Source organism: Hydractinia symbiolongicarpus, chromosome 7 (genome assembly GCF_029227915.1).
Source record: "Hydractinia symbiolongicarpus strain clone_291-10 chromosome 7, HSymV2.1, whole genome shotgun sequence".
In the NCBI taxonomy this organism is placed as follows: Eukaryota; Metazoa; Cnidaria; class Hydrozoa; order Anthoathecata; family Hydractiniidae; genus Hydractinia; species Hydractinia symbiolongicarpus.
In genome coordinates this window covers 15,005,148-15,022,310 of record NC_079881.1, presented here as the reverse complement: position 1 = coordinate 15,022,310, position 17,163 = coordinate 15,005,148, and positions in this window count along the sequence as shown.

Below are 17,163 nucleotides of genomic sequence, written 5' to 3'. Positions count from 1 at the left end.
CAAGTTCCATTCGGCGGTTCCTTTTAATCTTAATGGTCTACGATGTATTAAGTCGTTTTATTGAGCGCCAGGATCTGAGAACGCTGCTAACTACGTGCACAGGCCTTTAAAGCCTGAAATATGGCCTTTTACGGCCTAATTTGGAGTCTACACGTAAATCACGTGATTCCGCGAGCCCAGCCAAATTGCTATCGGTTTATTCCTTTCAATCTCATTGGACTACGACATAATAAGCCGTTTTCTTGAGCGCCAGGCTCTGAGAACGTTCCTAATTACGTGGACAGACCTTTAAACCGTGTAATACGGCCTCTTATGGCCTAATAAGGAGACTACACTTAAGTCATGGAGTTCCACGAGCACAGACAGGAGGTCATCGGCCTATTCCTTTAAATTTCAATGAACTACGATGTATTAATTCGTTTTCTTGAGCGTCAGGCTGCAAGAACGCTGCTAACTTCTTCCACAGGCCTTTAAAGCATGTAATATGGCCTTTTACGGCCTAAGATGGAGTCTAAACGTAAATAAAATGAAGCCACGAGGACAGACAAGTTCCCATTGGTCTGTTCCTTTTAATCTCAATGGACTACGATGTCTTAAGTCGTTTTCTTGAGCGCCAGGCTTTGAGAACGTTCCTAACTACGTGGACAGACCTTTAAAGTGTGTATTATCGTCTTTTACGGCCAAAAAAGGAAACTGCATGTAAGTCACGTGATTCCACGAGCCCAGAGAAGTTGCCATCGGTCTATTCTATTCAATCTTAATGGGCTACGATATACTAAGTCGTTTTCCTGTGCGCCAGGCTCTATGAACGCTGCTAACGACGTGCACAGTCCTTTAAAGCTTGTAATATGGCCTTTTACGGCATAATATGGAGTCTACACGCAAATCACGTGATTCTACGAACTCCCACAAGTTCCATTCGGCTGTTTCTTTTAATCTCAATTATCTACGATGTATTAAGTCGTTTTCTTCAACGCCAGGCTCTGAGAGTGTTCCTAACTACGTGCACAGGTCTTTGAAACGCATAATAGGTCCTTTGACAGCCTAATTTGGAGACTACACGTGAACCACGTGTTTCTACAAGAACAGAGAAGTTGCCATCTGTCTAATCCTTTTAATCTCAATGGACTACGATATACTAAGTCGTTTTCCTGTGTGCCAGGCTCTATGAACGCTGCTAACTACGTGCACTGTCCTTTAAAGCCTGTAATATGGCCTTTTACGGCCTAATATGGAGTCTACACGTAAATCACGTGATTCCACTAACTCTGACAAGTTCCATTCGACGGTTCCTTTTAATCTCAATGGTCTACGATGTATTAAGTCGTTTTGTTGAGCGCCAGGATCTGAGAACGCTGCTAAATACGTGCACAGGTTTTTAAAGCCTGAAATATGGCCTTTTGCGGCCAAATTTGGAATCTACACGTAAATCACGTGATTCCGCGAGCCTAGCCAAATTGCCATCGGTTTATTCCTTTAAATCTCATTGGACTACGATATAATAAGCCGTTTTCTTGAGCGCCAGGCTCTGAGAACGTTCCTAATTAGGTGGACAGACCTTTAAACCGTGTAATACGGCCTCTTATGGCCTAATAAGGAGACTATACTTAAGTCAGGGAGTTCCACGAGCACAGACAGGAGGTCATCGGCCTATTCCTTTCAATTTCAATGAACTACGATGTATTAAGTCGTTTTCTTGAACACCAGGCTCTATGAACGTTGCTAACTACGTACACAGTCCTTTGAAACGCATAATAGGTCCTTTTACGGCATAATAAGGAGACTGCATGTAAGTCACGTGATTCCACGAGCCCAGAGAAGTTGCCATCGGTCTATTCCTTTCAATCTCAATGGACTACGATTTACTAAGTCGTTTTCCTGTGCGCCAGGCTCTATGAACGCTGCTAACTACGTGCACAGTCCTTTAAAGCCTGTAATATGGCTTTTTACGGCCTAATATAGAGTCTACACGTAAATCACGTGATTCCACTAACTCTGACAAGTTCCATTCGGCGGTTCCTTTTAATCTCAATGGTCTACGATGTATTAATTCGTTTTCTTGAGCGTCAGGATGCAAGAACGCTGCTAACTTCTTCCACAGGCCTTTAAAGCCTGTAATATGGCCATTTACGGCCTAACATGGAGTCTAAACGTAAATAAAGTGATTCCACGAGGACAGACAAGTTCCCATTGGTCTGTTCCTTTTAATCTCAATGGACTACGAAATTCTAAGTCGTTTTCCTGTGCGCCAGGCTCTATGAACGCTGCTAATTACGTGGACAGACCTTTAAACCGTGTAATACGGCCTCTAATGGCTTAATAAGGAGACTACACTTAAGTCAGGGAGTTTCACGAGCACAGACAGGACGTGATCGGCCTATTCCTTTCAATTTCAATGAACTACGATGTATTAAGTCGTTTTCTTGAACGCCAGGCTCTATGAACGTTGCTAACTACGTACACAGTCCTTTGAAACGCATAATAGGTCCTTTTACGGCCTAATAAGGAGACTGCATGTAAGTCACGTGATTCCACGAGCCCAGAGAAGTTGCCATCGGTCTATTCCTTTCAATCTCAATGGACTACGATTTACTAAGTCGTTTTCCTGTGCGCCAGGCTCTATGAACGCTGCTAACTACGTGCACAGTCCTTTAAAGCCTGTAATATGGCTTTTTACGGCCTAATATAGAGTCTACACGTAAATCACGTGATTCCACTAAATCTGACAAGTTCCATTCGGCGGTTCCTTTTAATCTCAATGGTCTACGATGTATTAAGTCGTTTTCTTGAGCGCCAGGCTCTGAGAACGTTCCTAACTACGTGCACATGTCTTTAAAGCCTGTAATATGGCCATTTACGCCTAATATGGAGTCTACACGTAAATCACGTGATTCTACGAACTCCGACAAGTTCCATTCGGCTGTTCCTTTTAATCTCAATAGTCTACAATATAATAAGCCGTTTTCTTGAGCGCTAGGCTCTGAGAACGTTCCTAATTACGTGGACAGACCTTTAAACCGTGTAATACGGCCTCTTATGGCCTAATAAGGAGACTACACTTAAGTCAGGGAGTTCCACGAGCACAGACAGGAGGTCATCGGCCTATTCCTCTCAATTTCAATGACCTACGATGTATTAAGTCGTTTTCTTGAACGCCAGGCTCAATGAACGTTGCTAACAACGTACACAGTCCTTTGAAACGCATAATAGGTCCTTTTGCGGCCTAATAAGGAGACTGCATGTAAGTCACGTGATTCCACGAGCCCAGAGAAGTTGCCATCGGTCTATTCCTTTCAATCTCAATGGACTACGATTTACTAAGTCGTTTTCCTGTGCGCCAGGCTCTATGAACGCTGCTAACTACGTGCACAGTCCTTTAAAGCCTGTAATATGGCTTTTTACGGCCTAATATAGAGTCTACACGTAAATCACGTGATTCCACTAACTCTGACAAGTTCCATTCGGCGGTTCCTTTTAATCTCAATGGTCTACGATGTATTAAGTCGTTTTCTTGAGCGCCAGGCTCTGAGAACGTTCCTAACTACGTGCACATTTCTTTAAAGCCTGTAATATGGCCATTTACGCCTAATATGGAGTCTACACGTAAATCACGTGATTCTACGAAGTCCGACAAGTTCCATTCGGCTGTTCCTTTTAATCTCAATGGTCTACGATATAGTTAGCCGTTTTCTTAAGCGCCAGGCTCTGAGAACGTTCCTAATTACGTGGACAGACCTTTAAACCGTGTAATACGGCCTCTTATGGCCTAATAAGGAGACTACACTTAAGTCAGGGAGTTCCACGAGCAGACAGGAGGTCATCGGCCTATTCCTTTCAATTTCAATGAACTACGATGTATTAATTCGTTTTCTTGAGCGTCAGGCTGCAAGAACGCTGCTAACCTCTTCCACAGGCCTTTAAAGCCTGTAATATGGCCATTTACGGCCTAACATGGAGTCTAAACGTAAATAAAGTGATTCCACGATGACAGACAAGTTCCCATTGGTCTGTTCCTTTTAATCTCAATGGACTACGATATTCTAAGTCGTTTTCCTGTGCGCCAGGCTCTATGAACGCTGCTAACTACGTGCACAGTCCTTTAAAGCCTGTAATATGGCTTTTTACGGCCTAATATGGAGTCTACACGTAAATCACGTGATTCCACTAACTCTGACAAGTTCCATTCGGCTGTTCCTTTTAATCTCAATGGTCTACGGTGTATTAAGTCGTTTTCTTGAGCGCCAGGCTCTGAGAACGTTCCTAACTACGTGCACATGTCTTTAAAGCCTGTAATATGGCCATTTACGCCTAATATGGAGTCTACACGTAAATCACGTGATTCTACGAACTCTGACAAGTTCCATTCGGCTGTTCCTTTTAATCTCAATGGACTACGATAAAAAAAGCCGTTTTCTTGAGCGCCAGGCTCTGAGAACGTTTCTAATTACGTGGACAGACCTTTAAAAAGTGTAATACGGCCTCTTATGGCCTAATAAGGAGACTACACTTAAGTCAGGGAGTTCCACGAGCACAGACAGGAGGTCATCGGCCTATTCCTTTCAACTTCAATGAACTACGATGTATTAATTCGTTTTCTTGAGCGTCAGGCTGCAAGAACGCTGCTAACTTCTTCCACAGGCCTTTAAAGCCTGTAATATGGCCTTTTACGGCCTAACATGGAGTCTAAACGTAAATAAAGTGATTCCACGAGCACAGACAAGTTCCCATTAGTGTGTTCCTTTTAATCTCAATGGACTAGGATATACTAAATCGTTTTCCTGTGCGCCAGGCTCTATGAACGCTGCTAACTACGTGCACAGTCCTTTAAAGCTTGTAATATGGCCTCTTACGGCATAATATGGAGTATACATGCAAATCACGTGATTCTACGAACTCCGACAAGTTCCATTCGGCTGTTCCTTTTAATCTCAATTGCCTACGATGTATTAAGTCGTTTTCTTGAACGCCAGGCTCTATGAACGCTGCTAACTACGTACACAGTCCTTTGAAACGCATAATAGGTCCTTTTACGGCCTAATAAGGAGACTGCATGTAAGTCACGTGATTCCACGAGCACAGACAGGAGGTCATCGGCCTATTCCTTTCAACTTCAATGAACTACGATGTATTAATACGTTTTCTTGAGCGTCAGGCTGCAAGAACCCTGCTAACTTCTTCCACAGGCCTTTAAAGCATGTAATATGGCCTTTTACGGCCTAACATGGAGTCTAAACGTAAATAAAGTGATTCCACGAGCACAGACAAGTTCCCATTAGTCTGTTCCTTTTAATCTCAATGGACTACGATATACAAAGTCGTTTTCCTGTGCGCCAGGCTCTATGAACGCTGCTAACTACCTGCACAATCCTTTAAAGCTTGTAATATGGCCTTTTACGGCATAATATGGAATCTACACGTAAATCACGTGATTCTACGAACTCCGACAAGTTCCATTCGGCTGTTCCTTTTAATCTCAATTGTCTACGATGTACTAACTCGTTTTCTTGAGCGCCAGGCTCTGAGAACGTTCCTAAATACGTGCACAGGTTTTTAAAGCCTGAAATATGGCCTTTTGCGGCCTAATTTGGAATCTACACGTAAATCACGTGATTCCGCGAGCCTAGCCAAATTGCCATCGGTTTATTCCTTTCAATCTCATTGGACTACGATATAATAAGCCGTTTTCTTGAGCGCCAGGCTCTGAGAACGTTCCTAATTACGTGGACAGACCTTTAAATCGTGTAATACGGCCTCTTATGGCCTAATAAGGAGACTACACTTAAGTCAGGGAGTTCCACGAGCACAGACAGGAGGTCATCGGCCTATTCCTTTCAATTTTAATGAACTACGATGTATTAAGTCGTTTTCTTGAACACCAGGCTCTATGAATGTTGCTAACTACGTACACAGTCCTTTGAAACGCATAATAGGTCCTTTTACGGCCTAATAAGGAGACTGCATGTAAGTCACGTGATTCCACGAGCCCAAAGAAGTTGCCATCGGTCTATTCCTTTCAATCTCAATGGACTACGATTTACTAAGTCGTTTTCCTGTGCGCCAGGCTCTATGAACGCTGCTAACTACGTGCACAGTCCTTTAAAGCCTGTAATATGGCTTTTTACGGCCTAATATAGAGTCTACACGTAAATCACGTGATTCCACTAACTCTGACAAGTTCCATTCATCGGTTCCTATTAATCTCAATGGTCTACGATGTATTAAGTCGTTTTCTTGAGCGCCAGGCTCTGAAAACGTTCCTTACTACGTGCACATGTCTTTAAAGTCTGTAATATGGCCATTTACGCCTAATATGGAGTCTACACGTAAATCACGTGATTCTACGAACTCCGACAAGTTCCATTCGGCTGTTCCTTTTAATCTCAATAGTCTACGATATAATAAGCCGTTTTCTTGAGCGCTAGGCTCTGAGAACGTTCCTAATTACGTGGACAGACCTTTAAACCGTGTAATACGGCCTCTAATGGCCTAATAAGGAGACTACACTTAAGTCAGGGAGTTCCACGAGCACAGACAGGAGGTCATCGGCCTATTCCTTTCAATTTCAATGAACTACGATGTATTAAGTCGTTTTCTTGAACACCAGGCTCTATGAACGTTGCTAACTACGTACACAGTCCTTTGAAACGCATAATAGGTCCTTTTACGGCCTAATAAGGAGACTGCATGTATGTCACGTGATTCCACGAGCCCAGAGAAGTTGCCATCGGTCTATTCCTTTCAATCTCAATGGACTACGATTTACTAAGTCGTTTTCCTGTGCGCCAGGCTCTATGAACGCTGCTAACTACGTGCACAGTCCTTTAAAGCCTGTAATATGGCTTTTTACGGCCTAATATAGAGTCTACACGTAAATCACGTGATTCCACTAACTCTGACAAGTTCCATTCGGCGGTTCCTTTTAATCTCAATGGTCTACGATGTATTAAGTCGTTTTCTTGAGCGCCAGGCTCTGAGAACGTTCCTAACTACGTGCACATGTCTTTAAAGCCTGTAATATGGCCATTTACGCCTAATATGGAGTCTACACGTAAATCACGTGATTCTACGAACTCCGACAAGTTCCATTCGGTTGTTCCTTTTAATCTCAATAGTCTACGATATAATAAGCCGTTTTCTTGAGCGCCAGGCTCTGAGAACGTTCCTAATTACGTGGACAGACCTTTAAACCGTGTAATACGGCCTCTTATGGCCTAATAAGGAGACTACACTTAAGTCAGGGAGTTCCACGAGCACAGACAGGAGGTCATCGGCCTAGTCCTTTCAACTTCAATGAACTACGATGTATTAATTCGTTTTCTTGAGCGTCAGGCTGCAAGAACGCTGCTAACTTCTTCCACAGGCCTTTAAAGCCTGTAATATGGCCTTTTACGGCCTAACATGGAGTCTACACGTAAATCACGTGATTCCACGAGCTCAGACAAGTGGGGATCAGTCTGTTCTTTTTAATCTCAACTGACTACGATGTAATAACTCGTTTTCTTGAACGTCAGACTCTAAGAACGCTGCTAACTACGTGCACAGGCCTTTAAAGCCTGTAATATGGCCTTTTACGGCCTAATGTGGAGTCTAAACGTGAATAAATTGATTCCACGAGCCCGGACAAGTTCCCATTGGTCTGTTCCTTTCAATCTCAATGGACTACGATGTCTTAAGTCGTTTTCTCTAGCGCTAGTGTCTAAAAAGGTTACCAACTACGTGTACAGGCCTTTAAAGTGTGTAATATGGACATTTACGGCTCAATGAGGAGTCTACACGTAAATCACGTGATTCTACAAACTCTGACAAGTTCCTTTCGGCTGTTCCTTTTAATCTCAATGGTCTACGATATACTAAGTCGTTTTCCTGTGCGCCAGGCTCTATGAACGCTGCTAACTACGTGCACAGTCCTTTAAAGCCTGTAATATGGCTTTTTACGGCCTAATATGGAGTCTACACGTAAATCACGTGATTCCACGAGCCCGGACAAGTTGCCATCAGTCTATTGCTGTCAATCTCAATGGACTACGATGTATTAAGTCGTTTTCCTGTGCGCCAGGCTCTATGAACGCTGCTAACTACGTGCACAGTCCTTTAAAGCCTGTAATATGGCTTTTTACGACCTATTATGGAGTCTACACGTAAATCACGTGATTCGACTAACTCTGACAAGTTCCATTCGGCTGTTCCTTTTAATCTCAAAGGTCTACGATGTATTAAGTCGTTTTCTTGAGCGCCAGGCTCTGAGAACGTTCCTAACTTCTTCCACAGGCCTTTAAAGCCTGTAATATGGCCTTTTACGGCCTAACATGGAGTCTAAACGGAAATAAAGTGATTCCACGAGGACAGACAAGTTCCCATTGGTCTGTTCCTTTTAATCTCAATGGACTACGATATACTAAGTCGTTTTCTTGTGCGCCAGGCTCTATGAATGCTGCTAACTACGTGCACAGTCCTTTAAAGCCTGTAATATGGCCTTTTACGGCATAATATGGAGTCTACACGTAAATCACGTGATTCCACTAACTCTGACAAGTTCCATTCGGCTGTTCCTTTTAATCTCAATGGTCTACGATGTATTAAGTCGTTTTCTTGAGCGCCAGGCTCTGAGAACGTTCCTAACTACGTGGACAGACCTTTAAACCGTGTAATACGGCCTCTTATGGCCTAATGAGGAGACTACACTTAAGTCAGGGAGTTCCATGAGCACAGACAGGAGGTCATCGGCCTATTCCTTTCAACTTCAATAAACTACGATGTATTAAGTCGTTTTCTTTACGCCAGGCTCTATGAACGCTGCTAACTACGTACACAGTCCTTTGAAACGCATAATAGGTCTTTTTACAGCCTAATTTGGAGACTACAGGTGAACCACGTGTTTCCACAAGGACAGAGAAGTTGACATCTGTCTATTCCTTTCAATCTCAATGGACTACGATGTCTTAAGTCGTTTTCTTGAGCGCCAGGATCTGAGAACGCTGCTAACTACGTTCACAGGTCTTTAAAGCCTGTAATATGGACATTTACGGCTCAATGAGGAGTCTACACGTAAATCACGTGATTCCACTAACTCTGACAAGTTCCATTCGGCCTATTCCTTTTAATCTCAATGGACTACGATGTCTTAAGTCGTTTTCCTGAGCGCCAGGATCTGAGAACGCTGCTAACTACGTTCACAGGCCTTTAAAGCCTGTAATATGGCATTTTACGGCCTAACATGGAGTCTAAACGTAAATAAAGTGATTCCACGAGCACAGACAAGTTCCCATTAGTCTGTTCCTTTTAATCTCAATGGACTAGGATATACTAAATCGTTTTCCTGTGCGCCAGGCTCTATGAACGCTGCTAACTACGTGCACAGTCCTTTAAAGCTTGTAATATGGCCTCTTACGGCATAATATGGAGTATACATGCAAATCACGTGATTCTACGAACTCCGACAAGTTCCATTCGGCTGTTCCTTTTAATCTCAATTGCCTACGATGTATTAAGTCGTTTTCTTAAACGCCAGGCTCCATGAACGCTGCTAACTACGTACACAGTCCTTTGAAACGCATAATAGGTCCTTTTACGGCCTAATAAGGAGACTGCATGTAAGTCACGTGATTCCACGAGCACAGACAGGAGGTCATCGGCCTATTCCTTTCAACTTCAATGAACTACGATGTATTAATACGTTTTCTTGAGCGTCAGGCTGCAAGAACCCTGCTAACTTCTTCCACAGGCCTTTAAAGCATGTAATATGGCCTTTTACGGCCTAACATGGAGTCTAAACGTAAATCACGTGATTCCACGAGGACAGACAAGTTCCCATTGGTCTGTTCCTTTTAATCTCAATGGACTACGATATACTAAGTCGTTTTCTTGTGCACCAGGCTCTATGAATGCAGCTAACTACGTGCACAGTCCTTTAAAGCCTGTAATATGGCCTTTTACGGCATAATATGGAGACTACACGTGAATCACGCGATTCTACGAACTCTGCCAAGTTCCATTCGGCTCTTCCTTTTAATCTCAATGGACTACGATGTCTTAAGTCGTTTTCTCTAGCGCCAGTGTCTAAAAAGGTTACCAACTACGTGTACAGTCCTTTAAAGCCGGTAATATGGCTTTTTACGACCTATTATGGAGTCTACACGTAAATCACGTGATTCCACTAACTCTGACAAGTTCCATTCGGCTGTTCCTTTTAATCTCAATGGTCTACGATGTATTAAGTCGTTTTCTTGAGCGCCAGGCTCTGAGAACGTTCTTAACTACGTGGACAGACCTTTAAACCGTGTAATACGGCCTCTTATGGCCTAATGAGGAGACTACACTTAAGTCAGGGAGTTCCATGAGCACAGACAGGAGGTCATCGGCCTATTCCTTTCAACTTCAATAAACTACGATGTATTAATTCGTTTTCTTTACGCCAGGCTCTATGAACGCTGCTAACTACGTACACAGTCCTTTGAAACGCATAATAGGTCTTTTTACAGCCTAATTTGGAGACTACAGGTGAACCACGTGTTTCCACAAGGACAGAGAAGTTGACATCTGTCTATTCCTTTCAATCTCAATGGACTACGATGTCTTAAGTCGTTTTCTTGAGCGCCAGGATCTGAGAACGCTGCTAACTACGTTCACAGGTCTTTAAAGCCTGTAATATGGACATTTACGGCTCAATGAGGAGTCTACACGTAAATCACGTGATTCCACTAACTCTGACAAGTTCCATTCGGCTGTTCCTTTTAATCTCAATGGACTACGATGTCTTAAGTCGTTTTCCTGAGCGCCAGGATCTGAGAACGCTGCTAACTACGTTCACAGGCCTTTAAAGCCTGTAATATGGCATTTTACGGCCTAACATGGAGTCTAAACGTAAATAAAGTGATTCCACGAGCACAGACAAGTTCCCATTAGTCTGTTCCTTTTAATTTCAATGGACTAGGATATACTAAATCGTTTTCCTGTGCGCCAGGCTCTATGAACGCTGCTAACTACGTGCACAGTCCTTTAAAGCTTGTAATATGGCCTCTTACGGCATAATATGGAGTATACATGCAAATCACGTGATTCTACGAACTCCGACAAGTTCCATTCGGCTGTTCCTTTTAATCTCAATTGCCTACGATGTATTAAGTCGTTTTCTTAAACGCCAGGCTCTATGAACGCTGCTAACTACGTACACAGTCCTTTGAAACGCATAATAGGTCCTTTTACGGCCTAATAAGGAGACTGCATGTAAGTCACGTGATTCCACGAGCACAGACAGGAGGTCATCGGCCTATTCCTTTCAACTTCAATGAACTACGATGTATTAATACGTTTTCTTGAGCGTCAGGCTGCAAGAACCCTGCTAACTTCTTCCACAGGCCTTTAAAGCATGTAATATGGCCTTTTACGGCCTAACATGGAGTCTACACGTAAATCACGTGATTCCACGAGCTCAGACAAGTGGGGATCAGTCTGTTCTTTTTAATCTCAACTGACTACGATGTAATAACTCGTTTTCTTGAACGTCAGACTCTAAGAACGCTGCTAACTACGTGCACAGGCCTTTAAAGCCTGTAATATGGCCTTTTACGGCCTAATGTGGAGTCTAAACGTGAATAAATTGATTCCACGAGCCCGGACAAGTTCCCATTGGTCTGTTCCTTTCAATCTCAATGGACTACGATGTCTTAAGTCGTTTTCTCTAGCGCCAGTGTCTAAAAAGGTTACCAACTACGTGTACAGTCCTTTAAAGCCTGTAATATGGCTTTTTACGACCTATTATGGAGTCTACACGTAAATCACGTGATTCCACTAACTCTGACAAGTTCCATTCGGCTGTTCCTTTTAATCTCAATGGTCTACGATGTATTAAGTCGTTTTCTTGAGCGCCAGGCTCTGAGAACGTTCTTAACTACGTGGACAGACCTTTAAACCGTGTAATACGGCCTCTTATGGCCTAATGAGAAGACTACACTTAAGTCAGGGAGTTCCATGAGCACAGACAGGAGGTCATCGGCCTATTCCTTTCAACTTCAATAAACTACGATGTATTAATTCGTTTTCTTTACGCCAGGCTCTATGAACGCTGCTAACTACGTACACAGTCCTTTGAAACGCATAATAGGTCTTTTTACAGCCTAATTTGGAGACTACAGGTGAACCACGTGTTTCCACAAGGACAGAGAAGTTGACATCTGTCTATTCCTTTCAATCTCAATGGACTACGATGTCTTAAGTCGTTTTCTTGAGCGCCAGGATCTGAGAACGCTGCTAACTACGTTCACAGGTCTTTAAAGCCTGTAATATGGACATTTACGGCTCAATGAGGAGTCTACACGTAAATCACGTGATTCCACTAACTCTGACAAGTTCCATTCGGCTGTTCCTTTTAATCTCAATGGACTACGATGTCTTAAGTCGTTTTCCTGAGCGCCAGGATCTGAGAACGCTGCTAACTACGTTCACAGGCCTTTAAAGCCTGTAATATGGCATTTTACGGCTCAATGAGGAGTCTAAACGTAAATAAAGTGATTCCACGAGCACAGACAAGTTCCCATTAGTCTGTTCCTTTTAATTTCAATGGACTAGGATATACTAAATCGTTTTCCTGTGCGCCAGGCTCTATGAACGCTGCTAACTACGTGCACAGTCCTTTAAAGCTTGTAATATGGCCTCTTACGGCATAATATGGAGTATACATGCAAATCACGTGATTCTACGAACTCCGACAAGTTCCATTCGGCTGTTCCTTTTAATCTCAATTGCCTACGATGTATTAAGTCGTTTTCTTAAACGCCAGGCTCTATGAACGCTGCTAACTACGTACACAGTCCTTTGAAACGCATAATAGGTCCTTTTACGGCCTAATAAGGAGACTGCATGTAAGTCACGTGATTCCACGAGCACAGACAGGAGGTCATCGGCCTATTCCTTTCAACTTCAATGAACTACGATGTATTAATACGTTTTCTTGAGCGTCAGGCTGCAAGAACCCTGCTAACTTCTTCCACAGGCCTTTAAAGCATGTAATATGGCCTTTTACGGCCTAACATGGAGTCTAAACGTAAATAAAGTGATTCCACGAGCACAGACAAGTTCCCATTAGTCTGTTCCTTTTAATCTCAATGAACTACGATATACAAAGTCGTTTTCCTGTGCGCCAGGCTCTATGAACGCTGCTAACTACGTGCACAGTCCTTTAAAGCTTGTAATATGGCCTTTTACGGCATAATATGGAATCTACACGTAAATCACGTGATTCTACGAACTCCGACAAGTTCCATTCGGCTGTTCCTTTTAATCTCAATTGTCTAAGACGTATTAAGTCGTTTTCTTGAACGCCAGGCTCTATGAACGCTTATAACTACGTGCACAGTCCTTTAAAGCCTGTAATATGGCTTTTTACGGCCTAATATGGAGTGTACACGTAAATCACGTGATTCCACTAACTCTGACAAGTTCCATTCGGCTGTTCCTTTTAATCCCAATGGTCTACGATGTATTAAGTCGTTTTCTTGAGTGTCAGGCTGCAAGAACGCTGCTAACTTCTTCCACAGGCCTTTAAAGCCTGTAATATGGCCTTTTACGGCCTAACATGGAGTCTAAACGGAAATAAAGTGATTCCACGAGGACAGACAAGTTCCCATTGGTCTGTTCCTTTTAATCTCAATGGACTACGATATACTAAGTCGTTTTCTTGTGCGCCAGGCTCTATGAATGCTTCTAACTACGTGCACAGTCCTTTAAAGCCTGTAATATGGCCTTTTACGGCATAATATGGAGTCTACACGTAAATCACGTGATTCCACTAACTCTGACAAGTTCCATTCGGCTGTTCCTTTTAATCTCAATGGTCTACGATGTATTAAGTCGTTTTCTTGAGCGCCAGGCTCTGAGAACGTTCCTAACTACGTGCACATGTCTTTAAAGCCTGTAATTTAGCCTTTTACGGCCTAATTTGGAGTCTACACGTAAATCACGTGATTCCACGAGCCCAGACAAGTGGGGATCAGTCTGTTCTTTTTAATCTCAATGGACTACGATGTAATAACTCGTTTTCTTGAACGTCAGACTCTAAGAACGCTGCTAACTACGTGCACAGGCCTTTAAAGCCTGTAATATGGCCTTTTACGGCCTAATGTGGAGTCTAAACGTGAATAAATTGATTCCACGAGCCCGGACAAGTTCCCATTGGTCTGTTCCTTTCAATCTCAATGGACTACGATGTCTTAAGTCGTTTTCTCTAGCGCCAGTGTCTAAAAAGGTTACCAACTACGTGTACAGGCCTTTAAAGTGTGTAATATGGACATTTACGGCTCAATGAGGAGTCTACACGTAAATCACGTGATTCTACAAACTCCGACAAGTTCCATTCGGCTGTTCCTTTTAATCTCAATGATCTACGATATACTAAGTCGTTTTCTTGTGCGCCAGGCTCTATGAATGCTTCTAACTACGTGCACAGTCCTTTAAAGCCTGTAATATGGCCTTTTACGGCATAATATGGAGTCTACACGTAAATCACGTGATTCCACTAACTCTGACAAGTTCCATTCGGCTGTTCCTTTTAATCTCAATGGTCTACGATGTATTAAGTCGTTTTCTTGAGCGCCAGGCTCTGAGAACGTTCCTAACTACGTGCACATGTCTTTAAAGCCTGTAATTTAGCCTTTTACGGCCTAATTTGGAGTCTACACGTAAATCACGTGATTCCACGAGCCCAGACAAGTGGGGATCAGTCTGTTCTTTTTAATCTCAATGGACTACGATATAATAAGCCGTTTTCTTGAGCGCCAGGCTCTGAGAACGTTCCTAATTACGTGGACAGACCTTTAAACCGTGTAATACGGCCTCTTATGGCCTAATAAGGAGACTACACTTAAGTCAGGGAGTTCCACGAGCACAGACAGGAGGTCATCGGCCTATTCCTTTCAACTTCAATGAACTACGATGTATTAATTCGTTTTCTTGAGCGTCAGGCTGCAAGAACGCTGCTAACTTCTTCCACAGGCCTTTAAAGCTTGTAATATGGCCTTTTACGGCCTAACATGGAGTCTACACGTAAATCACGTGATTCCACGAGCTCAGACAAGTGGGGATCAGTCTGTTCTTTTTAATCTCAACTGACTACGATGTAATAACTCGTTTTCTTGAACGTCAGACTCTAAGAACGCTGCTAACTACGTGCACAGGCCTTTAAAGCCTGTAATATGGCCTTTTACGGCCTAATGTGGAGTCTAAACGTGAATAAATTGATTCCACGAGCCCGGACAAGTTCCCATTGGTCTGTTCCTTTCAATCTCAATGGACTACGATGTCTTAAGTCGTTTTCTCTAGCGCCAGTGTCTAAAAAGGTTACCAACTACGTGTACAGGCCTTTAAAGTGTGTAATATGGACATTTACGGCTCAATGAGGAGTCTACACGTAAATCACGTGATTCTACAAACTCCGACAAGTTCCATTCGGCTGTTCCTTTTAATCTCAATGATCTACGATATACTAAGTCGTTTTCCTGTGCGCCAGGCTCTATGAACGCTGCTAACTACGTGCACAGTCCTTTAAAGCCTGTAATATGGCTTTTTACGGCCTAATATGGAGTCTACACGTAAATCACGTGATTCCACTAACTCTGACAAGTTCCATTCGGCTGTTCCTTTTAATCTCAATGGTCTACGATGTATTAAGTCGTTTTCTTGAGCGCCAGGCTCTAAGAACGTTCCTAACTACGTGCACATGTCTTTAAAACCTGTAGTTTGGCCTTTTACGGCCTAATTTGGAGTGTACACGTAAATCACGTGATTCCACGAGCCCAGACAAGTGGGGATCAGTCTGTTCTTTTTAATCTCATTGGACTACGATATAATAAGCCGTTTTCTTGTGCGCCAGGCTCTGAGAACGTTCCTAATTACGTGGACAGACCTTTAAACCGTGTAATACGGCCTCTTATGGCCTAATAAGGAGACTACACTTAAGTCAGGGAGTTCCATGAGCACAGACAGGAGGTCATCGGCCTATTCCTTTCAACTTCAATAAACTACGATGTATTAATTCGTTTTCTTTACGCCAGGCTCTATGAACGCTGCTAACTATGTACACAGTCTTTTGAAACGCATAATAGGTCTTTTTACAGCCTAATTTGGAGACTACAGGTGAACCACGTGTTTCCACAAGGACAGAGAAGTTGACATCTGTCTATTCCTTTCAATCTCAATGGACTACGATGTCTTAAGTCGTTTTCTTGAGCGCCGGGATCTGAGAACGCTGCTAACTACGTGCACAGGCCTTTAAAGCCGGTAATATCGCTTTTAACGTCTTAATTTGGAGCCTACACGTAAATCACGTGATTCCACGAGCCCGGACAAGTTGCCATCAGTCTATTGCTGTCAATCTCAATGGACTACGATGTATTAAGTCGTTTTCCTGTGCGCCAGGCTCTATGAACGCTGCTAACTACGTGCACAGTCCTTTAAAGCCTGTAATATGGCTTTTTACGACCTATTATGGAGTCTACACGTAAATCACGTGATTCGACTAACTCTGACAAGTTCCATTCGGCTGTTCCTTTTAATCTCGAAGGTCTACGATGTATTAAGTCGTTTTCTTGAGCGCCAGGCTCTGAGAACGTTCCTAACTTCTTCCACAGGCCTTTAAAGCCTGTAATATGGCCTTTTACGGCCTAACATGGAGTCTAAACGGAAATAAAGTGATTCCACGAGGACAGACAAGTTCCTATTGGTCTGTTCCTTTTAATCTCAATGGACTACGATATACTAAGTCGTTTTCTTGTGCGCCAGGCTCTATGAATGCTGCTAACTACGTGCACAGTCCTTTAAAGCCTGTAATATGGCCTTTTACGGCATAATATGGAGTCTACACGTAAATCACGTGATTCCACTAACTCTGACAAGTTCCATTCGGCTGTTCCTTTTAATCTCAATGGTCTACGATGTATTAAGTCGTTTTCTTGAGCGCCAGGCTCTGAGAACGTTCCTAACTACGTGGACAGACCTTTAAACCGTGTAATACGGCCTCTTATGGCCTAATGAGGAGACTACACTTAAGTCAGGGAGTTCCATGAGCACAGACAGGAGGTCATCGGCCTATTCCTTTCAACTTCAATAAACTACGATGTATTAATTCGTTTTCTTTACGCCAGGCTCTATGAACGCTGCTAACTACGTACACAG